The 22,148-nt window shown below is 34.7% G+C and overlaps 1 protein-coding gene across 2 annotated transcripts in view; it reads right to left on the bottom strand.

Annotated features, from left to right (window-relative positions):
- Positions 1–22,148, bottom strand: part of LOC111085345 (centromere protein T-like) — a 281,870-nt gene that overhangs the window by 73,333 nt on the left and 186,389 nt on the right. The gene's annotated exons all lie outside the window — the stretch shown is intronic.

Raw genomic sequence — 22,148 nt, 5'->3', positions numbered from 1 at the left:
TATTTAGAAGTGTACGAAGGACAAATAAAAGCTTCGAAAAGACATCTATTTCGAAATATTGCCAGATTTATGTATCTTTTAACGAACAGTTGAGTTAAAAAAACTCAAAACAAAAGAAAATTGTAGGTTAATACTCTGAACGTGAACTATATTCATTCACAGAAACAACGTATGGTTATAAAATTACTGCATGTTTCAAATTTCCCCATAGATTTTACTAAGCTAAATCTATACTTAGAAGCCAGTTCGCACGTATGCTGACAACTTCAAACAAAATACTCTTTTAAAGAGGAAAAACCTGCATATATGCAAAAACACATTATACATAGAGAATGTGTCTGACATTTGAGTTTAAATTCAATATCCAACTAAAAAAGCTTTCCAATCCACGTAAACCACCAGGGACGAAACTGCCATATCTGGTTGAATCACCAGCTTATAGGAAATAAATGACTGAAATTTAAGAAATATGTGTCAAAAAAGTCACAGGCTCTGTAGATATGTGTTATAATACAGTAGTAATACAGAAAGAAAAAAATCAGAAGCTGATTATGAACAATTTTGATCACGGATAACATAAAGAATATTGTAGTAGTCCCTTGATCGAGGATAATACAGAGAATATTACAGTAGTCCCCCAGTAGGAAGTACTGTACTATTAATCATTATAATACTGAAGAGAAAGTAAAACTGTATTTAGACAATGATGTATTTCCCAACAACTTCAGGTCCAGCTGTTGGATTTGTGGTCATCATCTGAAGTTGCTCAATGTGGAAAATAATTGGAAACTAGTGATGAGTTGTGATCAAATTTATGGTCAGATCAAGCTGGAATAAACAAAACTGGTTTCCTTATCTTTGCTAGGTTAAGTCTTTACTTCTACGTTCTATTTTTAGGCAATAATAATCCAAACTGCAGAATTGCAAACGTTTTACGAACATTTTTACTTTGAAAAAATATGTTTACCTACACAGGATCTCATCCGAATTATTGTACGCCATTTAAGTACTGCTATCTAGCGAATCGCTTGTGGGCTTTGTGTACAAAGAGGACATCTATAAGTTCACAAAAATAAATCATGGATCGCGCTAATGCCTAATAGTTTCGCAGTTTGCAATATGCTTGAATATTCTCAGACGTGGCGGATTGTGTTAATCTGTGGAAATTAATTTGATGCCACTTCATGTTCACGACACAACGAACACGATGGATGCTGTTTTAGTTTTTTTCAATGATTCATTTAGTTTGCAGAAGTTAAGCACACTTCTTTGTAGCTTCATATCGGTACACCCTCTTGGTCATCCTTTAGCTACTTCTGCATGGTACATTTTATTATACCGTTTAGATTTCGTGAAGCTATTGTTAGAATTATAAAAACCTGCAACTAGTGTGCATTTTAAATATAAACTTCTAAAGCACATACCACCAGAAAGTCAAAGTTTTTATACGTGTTGTAACCATAAGCCACCTTACCACTTGAATGGGGAATTTGTATTTTCCAATACATTAAGAGATTTTTGATAACAATATGTGAAAATATGGTCTGTTCCTCGTAACTTTACAAACATCTGTCTCGAGATTTCAAGTATCTAAATTGTTTTAGTACGAATCACATGTTGGATATAATTACATTTACATAAATAATATAAACTGAACTTAGGTCCATGCTTTTAAACATTTGCATAAAATTCTCATAACTATCTAATACGAAATAGTGAAAAATTACCAGAAGATTAAAGAATATATATAACGATAAGTATCGGATGGTTAATGGTGTAAAAATATTCACCCTATTATTTTTATGTACAACGATAGGGGTTCCCAAACCTTCTCAGCACAACACCTTCCATAACATTCCACATCATGGGTAAGGGTCCCACCCAACTCAATGAATATACAGATATCTTAACAGTATTGTACATTTGCTACGCTCCTTGACTTGATGTTTAGGGTGCTCGATTCATAATTTCCGGGCCGTGGGTTCAAATTCCAACACAGAATATGCTCAGCTCGCCCTTTCAGTTCTAGTGGAGTTATAATGTGATGGTTCCTCCCATTATTCGATTAGAGTAGCCCAAGATTTGATGGAGAGTAGTATTAGCTAGTTGCCTCCCCTCTAGTCCATCACTTATAAATTCGGGACTGCTAGCGTAAATAACCCTTCAGTAGTTTTGCACGAAATTCAACACACGAACAGGTTACAGCTCCCAGACATTTCCCCTACGACCCCCAGTTTGGTAATCTTGGCTCTAGAACAGGGGTTCTCGAACTTTGTTTGCTGCCCCTCCTACTTTGAAAATATTTCAGGCTGTGACGACCCCTCCCCCAGACGCACACACAATGATATCAAATTATTGTACATACTCTAAAATATCCGTTATCGCAATATTTTTTCATGATCTCGCGACACACCTACAATAATCTTGCGACCACCTTTTGAACCAGGACCCCAATTTGAGAAAGCTGCTCTAGAGTAACGAATGTCATTAAGGTATTTTGATAAGTTTTTTTTTTTTTTTCCTATTTCCAACATCCCTTACATTTCGTTATTTGCATTCAGTAATAAGACCGATATCTGTAAAGAAGGAACAAGGAGAGATCATGGAGTCTCGACCCCAGTAATTTTAGGGGAGGGAAGAATATATAATTGCCCCCCCCCTCACCCAATATTTCAAAAAATTGTGTTTCAGAGAAATGGTCTATCGCATGTTGCGTCTGGAGTTATATAAAAACTATAATTGCTATGATGTAGGAGAGGCCACGTCGATTGTCAGGCTCCATGGACAGGTAGTGGCAGAAGTTGCGTATGTTGCATGTTACAGCCACTGTTGGCCCCCCTGAATGTTAAATATCTTCTTACTTCACTAGTTATTATTAATTCGTTTGTATGCAACTTTTAATTTCTCACCAAGAGGCAAGAGCTGTTGTTTTATTAGAGCAACTAAATAGCAAGTATTTTCTATTGTTATTATTTTGTACATATGAAATAAACCACACAGCTTTTAGCCACGAGAAATATTACAAGTGACATAAAACCCGCTAGTGTCTGAAGCTTTTAAAACAAAATCTAAAATTTATGCACCAGTTAAACTGGTAAGAGCTTTAAATCTTCCTTAAGTCCAGATTATGACTACCGTTAAAATTGAAGCATGAATAATGAAAAGTGTAAGTCGCGATGTATTGCTTAATGACTTAACTACGTTGTAAGCTATAACAAGCTTATTTTCTCCGTGATTATCATATAATCCGAATCATACGACGATTTTTTTTCGCTGTCTAAATGAGATCGTTTTAACGTAATAACATCGCTGTCAATCTAATCCACACTAAGCGTTTTCTGAGCCGCTGTAAGACACCATCTTCACTTATATTTTCGGGCTTATTTTTCGCTTGACTCTCACCATAAATTCGATTTGTCATTACCCTAAAAACTAACAAACTACAGTTAGACTCGAAATTTTAAATTCTGGCTATATTTATAAAATTGCGTGCACGAATTATGAGGAATTTTACACAAAAGAAAAAGGAAAATAATTAAATATTAGAATAAAGGAACAACTGCAACCACAACTTTCGTGTATTTGAACATACAAATAACACGTTCCATAGCTTCTCCAGTAAAAATGTAACTGTTAGACGTAAATATAATGAAAATGATCAATACTTATTCAGAATTATAAACTTAAGCTAAATAAATATTCAGGAAATCCTTAATATTTGTTTAAAAGTGTTGCACGTTGTGCAATAGTATCATATGGCTTTTACCTATTAAGCAGTATTTTTAGTATAAACGCACCAGATGACGCTAGGTGAACACTGCCGAAATCCTGATGGTTTTATTTATTGTTTAAATTCTATTAATAATATGCAGATAAATAAAAAAATACTAGAACTATGTAAAAAATGTCGAAACGTTTTGACAAAAAATGCAAAACTACAAAGGTCAGCAATACGAAATATTATCAATAAAAGTGATTTCAGAGGAAAATTAGTATACACTATCGTGTAATTAAACTATTTCGTGAAATAGAACACAGTTGTTAGCCGTGTACACTCGTACTCCGACATCCCTGAGCTATTCCTACGGTAGTGACATCTACGAGCGCTCTGACAATCACGACGTTTCACCTGTATAATTTATTCAAGTATTATTAAACAATGATTTTATAACGCAAACACGTGATATTTTTATGATGTTTTATTTGATAATATTATTGTCAGCCGACTTATATTGAGAAGATACCATGTTTTATGAGGGCCCACATGGTTTTTGATATATATATGTGATGTGTTTCAGTTTTTAATGTTTATTATTATCATGCTTTACAGAGGGGTTGGGAAGAGACCCCACAAGCGACGCCGTGAGCCAGAAATGGATCTTTCTCTCACGTTTACGTAGTAGTTGAACTAGGGCGAACCGAAGACTAACCGTATCAGAGCTATTGGGCCTTGTTTTGTCTTACTGGGTTCTTTTTTAGATGTTTTGCAGTCTCACACGCAGGCGTCATGGCCATACGAATAAGCCGGTGAGACGGAGTACAGGCACGAACGAACAGCCACTGTGAAATTATATAGTTTGTCTGTCCTAGAGCAAAGTCACATTAGGCTATCTGCTGTGTCCACCGCGAGGAATCGAACCCTGGACTAAAGCATTGTGAATCCGTAAACTTAACGCTGCCCCACTGAGGGGCAATATATATATATATATGTTGTTGTTTTTTTCAAAATTAAGAGAAATAAATATTACAAAAGTTATTTTCCACGAGGTGTTGAAACCATTCTAGTACATCAAGAGCGAAATTATTGTTTGAAATGCTGGCAAAATTTTGAACATGTGGTTTAAACTAATTAATGACACAATGAACGACATGGGGAAGGTCATAGGGGGGTTGGATCCCCATCTAATTTCATATTAATAGAATTCTTGACAACAAAATGCCCCTTTTTTCAGTATTGGTACCGTTATGTATTTTTATTATACTTTTAATGTTTATTATGTTAAGAAACAAAAACAGAAGTACAATTTCATATCCTTTGTTACAAACGAGTTTTTATTTCACACATCCAAGCTAATATTACATAAAGATAAATGAAACACATTGGAATCTTTGGTAATAATCTGTGAATAGTTTATTATAAGCTATTATTATTTAGCTTAGCAAGAAGTAAGTAAACGGAAAATATTTGAACAGCATTATAGACCCCCCCCCCAAAAAAGAGATAACAAATAAAACAGCTGCGTCAAAAGTCTTTCTTTTTTAGATGTAAAACTTTAAGGAAAAAAATCGGAAATCAAAATTTACAAATCATCTAGCTATTACTAGCCTACATTGTTACTGATAAATAGTGAAAAAAATTAAAATTCTAACGGAAAGTTTGTTTGTTTGTAGTAAAGCACAGAGATGCACAATGACTATCTGCGCTTTGTCCCCCAGGTTTCTTGTGTGTAAGTCCCCAGACATGCCACCGCTATGCCACTGGGGGGGAGGGGTTTAACGGGAAATAGGGATCGTTGGTTATTAGTAGAATTGCTGTAAGAAATAATTAAAACAAAATAAACACTGCAATAAAAAGTACACAAACAAATGATACTAGTTGGAAAGATTTTTAAGTAGTGCTTTCTTGTAATGCTGCTCAAATTCAAGCCAAAAGAGAAGGATGTCACAGGTAGTTGGTTTGGCTGTTCTTGTTACTCCTCTTGTTACTGAATTCTGCACTTTCTGTAACTTGGTCATTGCTGATTTGTTAGTTATGTACACAAGTGGATTCCATAATCCATTTTGGTCAGGGTTATTGCATTCATCAAATTGGACAGCTCCTTTGCTATACTTAATTGGATGCAGCATATTTGAGAAAGGTATTATGTCACCAAATGCTTTCTCATTATCAGTAATTCCACACATTTTCATTCTGCGATCCATCACAGAACCCAATAAAGTTCTATGCAACTATTCTGTCTGAATATTTCAGTGTGTAGAGAGAGAAGTGTCTGTGAAAGATCTAGTAGCCAACATCCAGCAGGCTTTATCTGCTTAAATGGGCATTTTGTTACCCATAGACCATCACCACATACTTTCATTGGCATGTATTATATGTTTGCAATACTTATATTCTCAACATATGTATATAGTGTCACTCTGACAAGATATGCTGTGTATACCATGAAGAGGACATGACACAGCAGAGATTCTTGTAGCAAACCAGAGCTAATTGCAAAAAATATCAGATCTACACTTGTGTCCAGCAAAGTCAGTATCAACCATATAAGAATGTAAGAAACCCAAACAGCTTTTAGCTTTATTGCCACAATGCTAATATCCATTATATTTTAAGCATCTTCGAGGTCAAGTAGTCCAAGAGTTTAGCACTATGATGTCTGTGTACACGGCTTGATGCTATGACTGTCCCAAAATTTGAGATTATGGATTTCTTTGGTCTTTCCTGTCTCACCTTGATAGGCAGACAGCCTCTCTCTTTTTAGGTCTCACACAAGCCTTTTGGTTTCCGCCTTTTCCACGAGCTTTACTCAAACATTTGACATTGCTATTAGTGTATATTCCTTCAAGGTGTGATAGTCTTTGAAAGGTTTGGGCAACGCTGCTACTGAGCAGTCTCTGAGGTCCTTTCTATTTTCTCTTATCATTGACAAAGTTATTCTTTGAATTAGCTCTTCTTTCTCTTCAGTGGAAAGATGTTTAATTTTGGAGTATCTCATACCATCTGGTCCTGGTGTAAAATCTATCATTGTTGCTCGAAGAGTTATGTACAATTCATCCAGTGACACTGGCATTTCCAACCACGAGTTAGCTTGAATTCTATTACTCGCATCTTACCATTCCCTTCCCACAAAGGCTTGTTTTTTCTTGTAGGTGACTGGTATACTTCTATATAAAGGTGTTGCTTTTTTCTTCATCATTTCTCAGACATTCACTATTTATCCCTTTGATTTCCTGTGCCCCTAACACACATCCACTTATTATTCTTCATATAATATTTACCATTTACTAAAATTGGCTTATATTGGGGTCTGCTATATCTCATTGCTGAAAAATATTTTCTATATTGCTTGCCTACTTCTTTCTGCTTTTTTGGCTGGAATTTTGAAGTAGCTTTATTAAAACCTGCTTTATTATGCCTTTTGGCTGCAGTGTATGCTTTATAGGCTTTAATCTTCTTATTCCAGGCTTGGTCCACTTCTGCTGTCTTCTATATTTGGGTTTATTTTGACTATCACATTTACTTTTCTGACTCATCCACTCTTTTCTTGCCACCCTCATGCATTTACTCACCATGGTTTTGGAAGTTATTTTATATAGGAAGCCCATATTCTGAGTGATTCTTTCTTTACTATATGCATGAGTATGGGCTTATGGCCACTGCCCATGAAAGGCAGTAGTTTCAAGTTCATCTCAAGGAATGCAACAGGTGTAACAATGTGACATCATTATTCCCTAGAATATGCTTGATGATTTGCAGTGTCTCTTCCAATGATTTTCCAATCATATTTTGGTCAGTGTAAGCCATAATATGGCTCCAAGCATTAAAGTCGCTTATGATGATGACTCTTTCGTCCATTTTCATAAGATGATTCACTAAACTATTCTATTTCTTTTCCTCTATCATAATGTCTTTAGGGATATAGAAGATGACCAAAATGCATTTTTATGAGTGGGTACTTGGCAGCCTTTAGTGTTGGCATCAAAGAAAATATGAAGTTATTTTTTTACATTTTCCACCGCTGTCGATATAGTTCAAGAAAATCGACGTCTCTGCTATATGATGGTCTCTTCTGTGGCTTTGTTTCTTGCACCATTAAGACATTGTTCTCGTCAAGTATCTTTCCAGTGGTCGCTTTTCTCATTTTGTGGCTTTCAGCGTCTCTGTGTATAATTCATACACATATCTTATTCATACTGTTCATTTTACTTTCTTTCTTACCCTACTCTTCTAGTGTGTGTACCTTAAGGTACATTTATCATTGCACGGTTCCAGTTGGGTGAATTCAACTTAATATCCATATTGCTGCTGATGGCTCTGCCAAAAGACAAGTTAGGGTTGGAACCTTGTTACATCCCATTATTGTTAATACTCCTCCCACTATAGCCACGTGTGCATAACCTCTACTGTGGTGGCCGTTAATTTGAGTTATAAATGGATCGCTTACAGTCATTGTTTCTCTCTCTGCCTAAGTCAATTAGGCAGGTGATGCCTGTTATTTGTGGTGTTAAATACACTGATATCTGGCATGTATATAGAAGTGTCCACAATAACACATATTCAGGAAACGTACCGTAAGAAATAATTTAAAATGTGGACAGCAAAGAAAATGATGGCAGCAGGTTTCAGAAGGTAAGATTTGAATTGATTATCACAGCTAATGTCACGGAATGGACATGACAGCATGGGCAAGAGCAATGTTGAGGGATGGACATCTAGTACTTGAATCTATAATACACCCACGACCACAAATAATGGAACACGATCTTATAGAAATGGAAGGAAAACCATGAAGTCTCGAATTTACAGTAATACTTACCATTAGGCTATGGCCAGACCTTGGCGAATAGATTGGCTGAATGGAGTCCAGTGTTAATACTCATCAGACTTTAATGCTGACAGAAATGTACGAAATACTCTTTGGAAAAATTAACATTTCATTAGGTCATTCCAGACATTAAATATGCTCTAAAAACAGATTTTTCAAACAAGTCATCGAGAACAACGCAGAACATTCTCAACACTTGGATTTAAGAATACAACATGGTGCAGGCTGTCACTGTAGTTCAATCAGGCTTCACAGAGTCTATACTGAATTTAAATGTCATGATTTACAATTTAAAACCAGATCTATTAAATCATCTGTATTTTCGAACACACAACTGGTAATCAGATATCTATTTTCCATGAAAAGTTGAGAAAGGAGATTATTAATATTATTCTGTAACAGTTTTTTAACATTATCATAGCTCTAAAAATTGATCATCCTTTAACTGCTCTGTGAAGTGTAATTAATTGGGTATCAAAATGCTTACTGTCCTAGAGTATTGCTAGGCAAACATATATATGTCTCTCCCCTTTCTGAACATACATTTTGTTATACACACACACCCTGCATAAAAAACAACAAGTAGTAAAATGGTACATAGCTAAAGCAAACAGTATTTAGTTTACTCATCAATTTAGTGTGAAGGATGGGCTTGAGCTTTGGAAAAGATGAGGTCCATTTCTGGTTGCATTGTTGACACAGAAGTTGTAGGTTGCCCTCTACCTGCAGACGAAATCGCTGACTAGCACAGGTACGTTGAGGTGAAGAGTAAAAGGATGACAATCGCTTTTCTTGACAGGATAGTTCAATGAGCTTTTCCTGAGCTGCCACTGGCAGATGAGAAGTAATGCTGCAATTTAATGAATTCTGTATTGAATCGTGTTTTCCCGTTGATTCTTGGAATTTATATGCAAATTTCAACTGAAGTTTTTCGAGATGAAGAGAAACGACGTTACGAATAAGACTATGAATTAACTCAATTTCTACCAATAATTCACTGAAGCAAGAAGACATTTCACAGTTACCATTCTAAAACGGGTTTTTCCACAGCATAAAGTTTTTGCGAAATGCAAACACATTGTCAATCATCTGTGAAATAGTGCTATTTCGGTATTACACTGACAAATTAATGTCGTTGATTTTATCGAAAATATCAGCCAGGTAGTACAGTACTAAAAGCTACTTTTCATCCATAAAATGCGCTGCTTGTGTGGGGTAGCAATCTAATAAAAAACAACAACGAATTTCGTCTTTCAGCTCCACTATGCAACTAAGTACCTACCCGCGAGACAAACAGCTTACCTCTTTATGCAGCAGGAGCTTGTGCATGGATCCCATTTCTCTACAAGGAATGAAAAACGACCTGCTGTTCAAAGATCTTAATTACAAATTGTTCACATTTTGAAGCGCTTTCTTTGCTTCGGGCTGACAATTTCACTGAAGCTAATGCTTCTCTGTGTATGATGCAATGTGTAATTGTTGCAGCTGGAACAAGAGCACTTTCACCTTTTCTTATTTCCTACAAATGCAACTGCCCAATCAGCGCATATCAGAGAACAATTAATTTAATAAAGATTGTTTCTGATGAAAAACTCACCAACAAGAGGGAAGGTACCTTTACCTGTATCTCTCCCTTCCAGTGTTTGGCAGAACAGAAACTCTTCACACGCTTCATCTTGGTAACAGTATCATAAAAATACCAGAAGCTGAGCTAAATTTGAAACATTTATGGTTTCATTAAGTTGTATTACGAATCACAGACTACACTGGGTGCATGTTATCACTTGCATTTTCAGTGTCGCGTGATAAAGTGATAGACTTGAATGCCTCGCCATACCTCTCTCCATGCATGATCTCACACATTTTTTATGGCAGCAGAAATAACTATTGTCTCTCCTTTCTTGTGTGACTTTATACATTTCCCAATGTAGTAAGGCGCTTCTAACGAACATTTCAAGGATTTGATGGAACAGTGGGCTGCTTTTCAACCAAGCTGCTTTACCCTTTCAATTGTTTCCTTTGTTGCTTGAAGAACTCGGTGGTTTTACCAACATGCTTGAGATGTTTAGTTTTTTGCCAATACGTAAACCTATTTATTCATGTTTTGATACACTGATGTCCAAAACCTGAAATTAACAAGTTGACAAATGTTTAAAAAAAATCTCAAGATATCTCCACCATCCAATCAACAGTCACATTGCTTTTTGCATGGAATGTAGCTTTGACTACGGGATAAATTCCCATATAAATGGTTTATAAACATTACAATATAATAACTAGAGCTTCCGGTTTATCAAATCTAATGCATCTCTGCGTCATCTTTAAGAGAGGGGTTTTACTGTTTTGGTTTTTGAATGCTTCTAATAAAATTTAATTTTCAAACGTTGCACTTGTGATGTGTAAACAGCGTAAACAGCTATTTTTATACTGAACTAATCAAGTCTTTTCTTTAGCTAGTGGCAAACTTAATAAGCACACAAAGATAAGAAAATGCATACAATGGAGGTTTAACTAGGTAAGTGGTGAATAAAATATTAATTAAACTGATCAGCGTTATCTGTCAACTCGGTTCCAGATAAGGCAGAACAGTTAGTGTTTTGAAGTGCAACTACCTTGTTTCGTAATTTAAATATTTCAACTTATTGCTACTAAACAGCGAAATGCAGTGTTTATGGACAGCTAACAACCACTACACAGAAAAAAATATTAACTGGATTTCCTATGCCTGGAATGAAAAGACTTTTGCCCATTTGTACGAAATCGTTTGAATACAAAACTATATGTGTATATGAGAGGTTATTTCCACGCTGAAAAGTAGGAAGGAAAGTGTGAAATACACAACGTTTCGACTGTGTAACCTCTCTTTCTGTTTACTTTTCAATGTGAAAATATATCATTTGATATTTTTACAGCCCGCAAGCTGACGCAGCTTTCAACTTTAACCTATTTGTGCATATACTGTAAATGTTATTTTCCCATGTTAATTGTTTTTAGTATTTTTCTCGATAGTAGTAATATTTGTACTATAGCTTCTAAAAATTACTTTTAAAGAGTTAAAAATAGAATTGTATAAGTGTATGCATTATTTTTTCCGTCTAATGAAAGTCAGTCTGGAGGACGATTTCCAAATGATAACTATTTGTAGAAAATGAAAAATGGAATAGAAAAGTAGGTCTACCATAGTGTAGCTATATAAAGCTAGATGCATCGTTCTGCTTTATTTTGTTTTTACAATAAAGTTGGTGACTTATGAGGTTTCTCATTCATGAGAATATACCGTCCCCCCCATAAAAAAACTCTACAATCTCACGAGAAAAGGGACCTATATATGGAATGCCTTATGAAATGGATGGAATTAAAATTCTGAAAAAGAATACTTCAGTAGATTGTACAGCTCAAAGTTGAACTAGATACATTTAACACGCGTATTTAATAGAATAGTTACAATAGCTATGCCTTTGGCAGAGAAATATCAAAATTTTAAGTTTCAATCATCCCATAATTGGACATTTATTTGCTCAAGTGGACCTGAAGGCAACGTTTAATCCCGTACTGAGTGAACACATTCATAAACAATAAAACAGATCGTCTTTATTTGAGTCTTAAAGTCCAGAATGAGCTAATATACATAATCCACAAAAGATGTCGCTGATACATTAAAAAAAATAATGGTAATCATATGAAGTACTCATTTATAGTGGTGAACCGTACCTCTGACGTAAACCATCAAGAACAACCATAAGTAACTTGAAGAACTGTAAATATCAAGGAATGGAGGTAGATGTTGAAGAAAAATATCATTTCTTTCATTAATGTTGTGAACTTCAAAAGCTGTACTCTATCAGAAATCATTTTTGAAAATAACCGATGCCAGGAATATAGTAATGGCACAAAAAGTTTTTAATTGGCTCAATATTAAACAACAATCTAGTTTTACCTGTTATTCAATATTTGTTTTATTTTTCCCACATTTACGAACACACTACAGGGAGAGAAGCTCGATGTATATCTCACCTAGAAGTAGAGCACAACTACACATACCTATCTTATTTGCATATATGATAAACACCTGCATTTAATATGATTGCTATAATGAGATTTCATGTTGGATTAAACCACGTGATAAACCGTTATCTCACTGCTTATTGCACAGCTATAGCAATATGGATCAAATTTAACAAAGCCAGCTCTTATACATTCATATACATCTTATAATTATAATAACACAAAAGCAAAAAGCGGGTTTTTATGACAAAGCTAAGTCTGCTAGTCTTTTGCAAAGACAACCAAGCTTACTGAAACTCTTCACTACTTGTTACAAACAATGACAAGAGCAGCGTGCAAGAAAGTTATAGCATTAAACAGTATAGTATGTGAAATATCACATAGGTAAAGCATCAAGTTGAAAACATCAAATATGCTGATATTCTGTATTATGAAACAACACAAAGTAATCAAAACCAAAAATAAAGTATGTTAAGACAACAATATACTTCACAGCTCCTTTGGTAGTATAAGTAAACTGTATATGTATTATGCTGTTAATTATAGTACATTAACTCAATAATTATGCATGTGAACTAAAAATGAAACCAATAATAAATACGGGTATGGCATTCAGGTTTACTGATGTCCAGCACAGAAATGTTAAAATCCGCATTAAGATATTCAGGTAATGTTTAGGATTTATTTTAGGATATTCGAGGAAAACTAAGTATCTATCTGCGCTAACCATCCTTAATTTTAACTGATACACTAAAAGGATTGTTTGTTTGTTGGAAATTAAGCACAAATTTCACAATGGGCATTCTGTGCTCTGCCCACCACGAGTATCGAAACCCGGTTTCTAGCGTTGTAAGTCCGCAGGCATACCGCTGTGCCACTAGGGGTAAACTAAAAGGAGAACAGCTAGTCAACTGTGCCAACCAGTAACTCTTGGATTAATCTATTCGAACAGTGGGATTTTTTATAATCACACTTTTTATAACGCAGCCACGATCCCAAAGTGCAAAGCGATATCTTACGGCAATGGAACGCGAACTTTGGATCCTCGAATCCAAATTTGGTCCGACATGTTAACAACTAGTGGCCACGTCTGGCTCAATATAATTTGGGAAAACCAGAATCGACAGGGAGATGAAAATACAAGAAAAATGTATACACGTGTAAAACAAAGAACTATGAGAAACATTATTCACGAGAACAGAGAAGGCGTTTAGGACTTTCCTATATTGGTCGCCTTCAAAGTTCATTAATCACTTGTTCTGAATGGTGAAGTTGAAGAGATAAGATTTTCTAGAAAGATGAAAACAGGCGCCAACATAAATATCAGAACGCTTTTCAATAGTTTTGTTACCTATGTGAGGCAGTTGGCGCCCACTGTCGCCTTTGTTTCGTTATTAATACACTACATAAATAATTGATTAAAGGGTAGGTCACTTACGTCAACAATAATTTCCATGGTTTTACTCCCGTTAACATAAAGAAATAATAAAACAGAGCTGTGCGCATTTGGGGTCCTGTTCGCGTTATATCTCACTATTCAATTACAGTACCCCATGGGTTGGTGGTGGGTGTTCATTAGGTGCTTTCCCTCTAGCCTTTCAGTTCTAAAAATTAGAGACGGCTAGCGAAGATAGCTCATGCGTAACTATGCTCGAATATCGGAAATAATCGATCAATCAACTAAGGGAGATAAACCCTCAGCTCACACTTGTATAAATCCATCTATGTTCAGCACTTTCCGTTTATCTAGGTCTCTTTGGTCTTTTTAATGGCTCTTTCTCTATAGTCTCTTTAATGGCTATTCCCTGACACTACATGATGAACAAGCTGTAATTTTGTAATTCAGACGACTTCCCACCATACCCGCCACAACAGACTAATCGTGTAACTCGTTTCATTAAGTTGTGGCCATAGTCTATTAATCAAAAGTGTCTCTTTTATACGCAAACTTTTCTCATCACTCTTCCTTGCACGAATCCTGAACGAGCTAATGATGAATAACTACGTTACATTCACCAATACTCGATTTGTTATAGGTGATAAAATTTTCTTTTACGTGATTATTTGGATAAAGTCAATAATCCTAAACGTTCAAATAGAACGTTCCTAAAGAACTTAACAAGTTTCGTCAATATAATCTTGTCATATACTGGCACAGATATATTAGTTCCAAAACTCAATTACGTAAGCTTTTCTTTTATAGTATAACCACATACTGATGTAAGAATTAGTTTATCTTAAACAAGTAGAAAAAATATTCTTTAAAAAATTGAAAATGTGGGAATGGTGTACCAAAAAGTGAGGAAACAAGGTGGGAATGACCATGGTGCAATAAAACTTACTCTGTACAACCTCACAAAGGGGCATGTCCAACATCCGGTCCATGCCTACTTCGTTTGTTCTTTCTATCCGGTACACAATAAGCCAGGTAGACTAAACTTGTCAAACTTAATTATGCTTATCATACAATGACTAGAGGTTTCTGTGAATCGAATTATTGGAGGCAATACATGTACTGAAAAGTCTGGCAATCTGCTGGTCGCGGGTTCGAGTCCCCGTCCCACCAAACATGCTCGCTCTTTCAGCCGTGAGGGCGTTATAATGTTGCGGTCAATCCCATTATTCGTTGGTAAAAGAGTAGTCCAAGAGTTGGCGGTGGGTGGTGATGACTAGCTGGCTTCCCTCTAGTCTTACACTGCAAAATTAGGGACGGCTAGCGCAGATAGCCCTCGTTTAGCTTTGCGCGAAATCCATAACAAAGAAACAATTATATGACACCAGAAGAATGGTATGGACCCATAACTTGTATGTTTTTTTTTTCCCCTTTATAACTTGTCCTTCCTTTTACATGAGAAGGCAACAGGATTTCGTACATTAGCTATATAGGTGGATTAAAATACAGTGACAAAAAATCCTAAGAGGTTTCTGTATATCGACGTCATGGGTTCGTTACTGTCTGCACAAAAGTGGAGGGATCATAGACACACTTTTAAATGTACCCATAAGTTGCATAATATCATGAACATAGAAAAGCGAAGTAGGCATGGAAAGGACGTTGGACACACCTCCTTGTGAGGTTGTACAGAGGAAGTTTGATTACACTATGCCTATTCCTTACTTTTTGGTGCAACCATTCCTACACTTTCAATTTTTATAAAAATATTTTCCTTTGTTCATGCACTTTTTTCATACAACATGACATGATCTTATGCATCATTCATTCATTGCGTTGATATCCTGTATGTATATCATCAGTGTGGGTGTGCACCGTAATATTCTGGTATGTGTAAATAATGGTGTGTGGTGTGCATTCTTTTCACTTATGGTGTGTGAACACATTGTGAGTGTGCGTAGGTGCTGTACATGAGTTGTGGTTGTGTGCAAATACTGATAAAATCAGCTAATTAATTTAAGTAACTACTTTATCTATTTCAGGCAATAACTATACTTTCATGTAGGTGAAACTGGTAATGGAGATTAGTATTTATAAAAGAAACAGGCACTATTCATGTGAAGTATTCCACCAGGTAAACTGAGTAAAACAGTACATATAATGTTTCAACTTATATTCAGTTGAAAGGGAGGCTTGTTTGAAAGAATGAGTAGCACAGACAGAACCACAGTCGCACTTGAGCACAAATGGAAAAACCCCAGATGAAATGGATACAATGCCAGTTCAACCGAAGAAAATAAATAGTGATCACCTCAAGCTCAACAAAAGAACTGATATATTAGATAGTTCACATGCAGTGTATGATTATCCATCCACAAAAGCTGACTGATTCAGCCTCACAGTCAAAGTTCGCCTTATAAATGCTTGTAACACTTTCAACTTCAATAATTTTCACGACAAAAAACTGGAAACAACACTCTCCAACGAATATTTATATGCAGAAAAACTGGTTGCAGTAGTTTGAAATAATTGCAGACTTCCACGATAGGTATTAAATGCTTCATGAATGCAAAGTTGATTTAATTTACAATGCATATTATAAATTCCATGCAAATGAGTGTAACTTGTCTTTTAGACTAGATAATGAAGCTTCTCTTAAGGCCTACCCTACGTTGGCATACCCCACACCACTCACAGTTCCAGATCTTGTCACACAGCGCTGTAGATCGAGAAGACCTACTCAGTATAGGGAGATGTATGTATTTTTTAATACCCTGTTCAAGGTATTACCTGATGTACGTCAAACAGCTCTTCTTTTTGAGGATGTTTAATAGAGAAAAACACTAGCAGTAGCAGGTGGTCCCTGTGCTATTATTCTATTTGGTGCACTTATAACTATGATAAATCTGTTTGTTATGCAGCTAGAAATGCTCAACAATGTCAGCCAGTCAGTGAGATTGAGAAATTTGTGGTTTTGTGAATTTTTTGTATCTTCTCTGCTAACTTTCTCAAGTGGTTCTATGACTTGTAATTTTGTATGTGGTTTGTTTACGACCTAAGGGTTTCTCTTAAATACTTCTGGAGATTTATTATTTGGTTGTTAATGGTATATATGAGTAGAAAGTTGCATGTATTGTGTATGGCCCCGTTCCTACAATAAGCACTACCGTACTTATAATATAAATTGTACGCATGACTGAGTTCTTACGACCTTGGATTTAGTTTGCAAAATCAGATGAAATAGTTCACTCTCAAATTATAGATTTTTTTTCTACGCTGTTCCATACTGGTGGGGACTACATACTTCATCATATTGACTAAACATATATTTTTGTCTTCTACAGCACTTGTATAAAGAACTGACTGAAAGAAACAAGTGAAATCGCTCATGTTCTATGTAATATACATGGGAAAATTCAGAAGTAGCTATTAGAATTAATTGCAATATTGATGGTATTTTTCTTTACATTTTTGGGTGTAACTCGTATACTTTAAGGGACCCACGAACAATTTGTTGCATAAATAGTATAGAAAAAAAGGTCAAAGCGATGTGGACTTAATCAATAATTTAAAGGTGATATTAGGTGAATTTTTCAGCTGAAATAAAGTATGCAACTATATTTTAACTTATATATTAAAGTTTTCAAATCCACTATTCGTCACTATGTTTTAAAAACATATAAAAGGGCAAGAACAAGATGGAAACCTATAATAATAATAATGTATACTAGCCGCGACCCAAAAACATTTGCAGTAGCTATCATGCCCTTCGCTTGAATTTTCCTTATTCTCTCATTTTCACGCACGCTATTTATGCTATGCTTTCTTGCAAGCATTATATGTTAGGTGGATAAATTCTTGTCTATTTGGATAAATTCTTGTCTATTTGAAAAAAATGTTACGCGGTCAGACAAACAAACTTACATAAACGTAACTATATTTAATAAAAATTACGCGCAAAGTAAACAATAAAATAAAATAATGCAACTAATAATAGTGTACAGGGTGCAAAACAGTTATGAGCGTTCAGTGTATGACACGATTTTACGAGTTGAAACAAAGAAACTCACACAAACGAAGAATAAAACCAGCAGTAAGTAAAAAGCGAAGCTAAATTATTGCAAAGTAAAGTAAGTGTAAAGTTGTAACAAAGACAAACTTAGCTGAATATGCAGAAACGTCTGTAAGTGTTCACAGAGTGATAAGAATATCTTTTTTGAACAAACTGCACATACGTATTTTAGACTTAACTAAGTCGAGAAAGCCCACAGAAATTGTCTTTAATGTAATGCTCATTTATAGGAAATTACACATGAGTTAAATGTTGTTTGTGTGAAATACTTTGCAAATAAAAAATTTAAGTTGAAATCGAAGCCAGTCGTCATGTGATGAAAACGACATTGGGCCATTGTATACCATATCCGTTGCATTGAAAAGTTTGTCCAAACAGGTGAGGTGATCCTGAATTGAAAAGCCAATACGCAATCCGGACTCCTCGGACAAACGCCTTTCTAACGAAATGAGATTTGTAGCGTTTGATCGAGAAATTAGCGAAAAAGTTCTGATCAGACAAACGCGAGCGTATTATTTATATATATGTCATAAGAACATACTTACAAGAAAAAATATTATTACTTGTTTACTTTTAAGTTTAATTTCATTACGTTAACAGCATAACATTGTCAAAAAACTGTACAATTAAGATAAAAATACAGCTTTTTCTACTAATTTGTGTTTTTTCTCAGGCTTACACAAATTCTAACATACCTTATACTTGTAATGGTGGGTTCAAATTATATATGTTTATTATTCCATGCGGATGTTAACTAAATAGGTAATTCACTAAACAGCTTGTTCTTTAATCACATACCTATGTTGACTTTCAGAGAAATTATTAATCTTTCGAAAAAGCGTTAAAATTAACTGATAAAGAATTACTTAAAATTACTTGATAAGCTAACAAAAGATGCTGAAAATCACACACTGAAATCTTTTCCAGCATTTGAGTATGCTGTCCCCACCCCCAGTGGAGACCTCCATGACATTATTATAACAACGACATCTACAAAAGAGAATTCTGTGTGAACTGTTCCATAAAAAAACCAAACGTGTATTTTGTGATAAAGATATAAAAACAAACTCGATTATATGGACAACTGGAATAGAGAATAACTTTGAAAATAAACATTCACATTGGGCTGATAGGTTCTCGAAAACCGAAATCAAGATGGAGCTCAGCGAGACCTTCGAACGCAAGGAAAAACACCTGAGATACTAAAACAACAAATGGCACGGTCTCGCAAAGTAAATATGGCATTTCTAACTTCCTTAGATATATATGACGCAGTGGTTGCTGCATTAATGCACTGATTTTCTAATTATTACTACTAATAATATCAGGTGTTGATATTTTTGTAAAGTTCACATATTTCAAAAGATTTAACATTTTTGATAGTTAATTTCAATTATCATGATGTTTTTTTAGTTATACAAGTTAAATTAAAAAACATATTTAATGTTTCCAGTTGTAAGAAGTTAATGAAACAATTAAAATATTAGTTACTCTAATTAGCAGTGAACCAGAATTGCGTCAAAAATAATCATAAGAGCGCTATGATTCCACCTGGAACACTAAAGTTTATTCTGTAGAATTAAAAGGGGTGAGGGTCTAAAAGTAAAGAATGTGATGTACTAATAGCCGGAACTGGAGCTCTCTACCGAAAGAGAGCGCAACAGTCGGAGCTCCAGAAATCATTCGTTACTATGCAACAAGAGAAACTCTAATTACAACAAACACGACGAAGTGCTCAAGGGTTCGAGAAGGCTATAATCCTTATAACTAAACAGTGGGCAGTCCCGTTGAATAAGGTAAAACCGTGATGTCTCGAACAAAGAAATAAGTTGTGACAGACGTTCTAAATGTTCCATATTGTCATTTACACTGGTCGATAAAATCGAACTTGTTTCTTTCATCAAAGATGCACGCTGATTCCAAATCTGTTTTCACTTTTCTTCTAGCACATCTAGTTATCGAAATATAACTGGTGTTAATTTCAGCAAAATTTAGGTAATAATCCCACATTAGGCTAGTTAACGTTACAGCTTTATTCATTTTTCAGTATAATTTCCATAATCGTTATACACACCATACACTTCGTTAGATTTATACAGTACACACTTATAAAAAAAAAGAAATGTACGACAACTTAAATTATAATTAAGGCAATAACGTTTCAAATTTGATTGGTCTCATCAAAAAAAATTGACGTGCTAGAAGAAAACCAAAAACAGGTCCCAAGAGCTATCTAGCCCACCTATAATTATATCTGATGACAATGACTTGTTGGCCAGTGTTATTGAAATAATAGTAGAAATACAGTTGTAACAGTGACAAGCAGCACATGTAAAACGGCTTCAAATGCCTACATGAAGTACTAAGAGTGTACTGCATTGCAGTACACTGAAGAAATGAATAATAATTTTCCTTAAAATATTTTATCAATTACTAAATAAATTATTAACGATATTTAGATAATCTTATTTAAAAAAACAAAAGTAACAACAAGGTTTTAAGGTGGAAAACAATTTAAAAATATTATAGACAAATTTTCAAAATATTTTAAGTTACAGTTAATATAAGCTTCATTGCGAGATACACATTCAATAAAATCCAAAATGGCCTGCTATACTTTACCATGTTGATTTCGAGACCCGGATTTTTTACAGTTAATATAAGCTTCTTTGCGAGATACACATTCAATAAAATCCAAAATGGCCTGCTATACTTTACCATGTTGATTTCGAGACCCGGATTTTTTACAGTTAATATAAGCTTCATTGCGAGATACACATTCAATAAAATCCAAAATGGCCTGCTATACTTTACCATGTTGATTTCGAGACCCGGATTTTAGACAGTTGAGCAAGGTTGAAAAATAGCCGACCACCGGGAAAACATAATAATATTCTATCATAGAAGAACCATATTGTGTGTATGTATAACAACTCGTCCATAATACTATTTTAGATTCTTATTTATCAGATGCGCTAACGAAAATACAAAATGACCCCCTATGCTTTACTATGTTGATTTTATTTAGAGCTCCGGCTTTTAGACGGTCGGGACTATGTTGCCACATCATTACCCCACCCCACCAGAAAAACAGAAAATGATATTATAGGAAAGATAAGCCTAAACGACTTCGCTCCAGAAGGGCTGGACACGGAAGAATTTCCTGTTTACATGGATGCAAATTAACCATAGGAAGAACCCCTGCATGTCCATGATTGGTCAGCAACATGTTTACCGACATAAAAGATATAATCTGTGATTCGATTGTCCTAAAAACCAACACCTACAGGATGGATAAAGATTTCTTCATTGATAGTAATGAAAGGTGAATATTGTAATTCTTTCCACCGTTCACTATTGCAGAAAATTCTAATAAAAATGTTAACCTTACTTTAGATTCTCGTTATGATATGCATTAAATAAAATCACAACCAACCTCCTATACTTTTGTCGTTATGATTTTATTTCGAATGCCGGGTTTTAAAAACGGTGAGAGTTAAAAACACTGTGGATGAAATTACAATTATAATATATTAAATTACCCTTAACGCTACTTTAAGTTCTAGATTAAGGATCATAATAAGTAAATTCCCATATATTTTACGTTCTAGATTACGGATCATAATAAATAAATTCCCAAATATTTTACGTTCTAGATTACGGATCATAATAAATAAATTCACATATATTTTACGTTCTAGATTATGGATCATAATAAATAAATTCCCATATATTTTACGTTCTAGTTTACGGATCATAATAAATAAATTCCCATATAATTTACGTTCTAGATTACGGATCATAATAAATAAATTCCCATACATTTTACGTTCTAGATTACGTATCATAATAAATAAATTCCCATATATTTAGAGTTATGTTATTATTCATTTTAACGTTTAATTATAAACTCTAGAATAAAAAGGATTTGCGGGTATCTAAGAAAACAAAAAAACAGCTTGTTAACAGTACTCTATATAAACTTCATATGTTATAGATGTTTGATTTAGATCAAAGCTACAGAAATAATGGTTGGAGACGGCTTGAATGGGTAATGAAGAAAAACTTTAATATAAGTTTAACATAACAGCAAATGTACAACAAAACCTTGTCGAAACGTTGTACATTTGCT

This window comes from Limulus polyphemus, unplaced genomic scaffold (genome assembly GCF_000517525.1).
Source record: "Limulus polyphemus unplaced genomic scaffold, Limulus_polyphemus-2.1.2 Scaffold16, whole genome shotgun sequence".
Taxonomy (NCBI): domain Eukaryota; kingdom Metazoa; phylum Arthropoda; class Merostomata; order Xiphosura; family Limulidae; genus Limulus; species Limulus polyphemus.
Note: the sequence above shows the minus strand (reverse complement) of the source record. Positions and strands in the feature narration are given on the sequence as shown.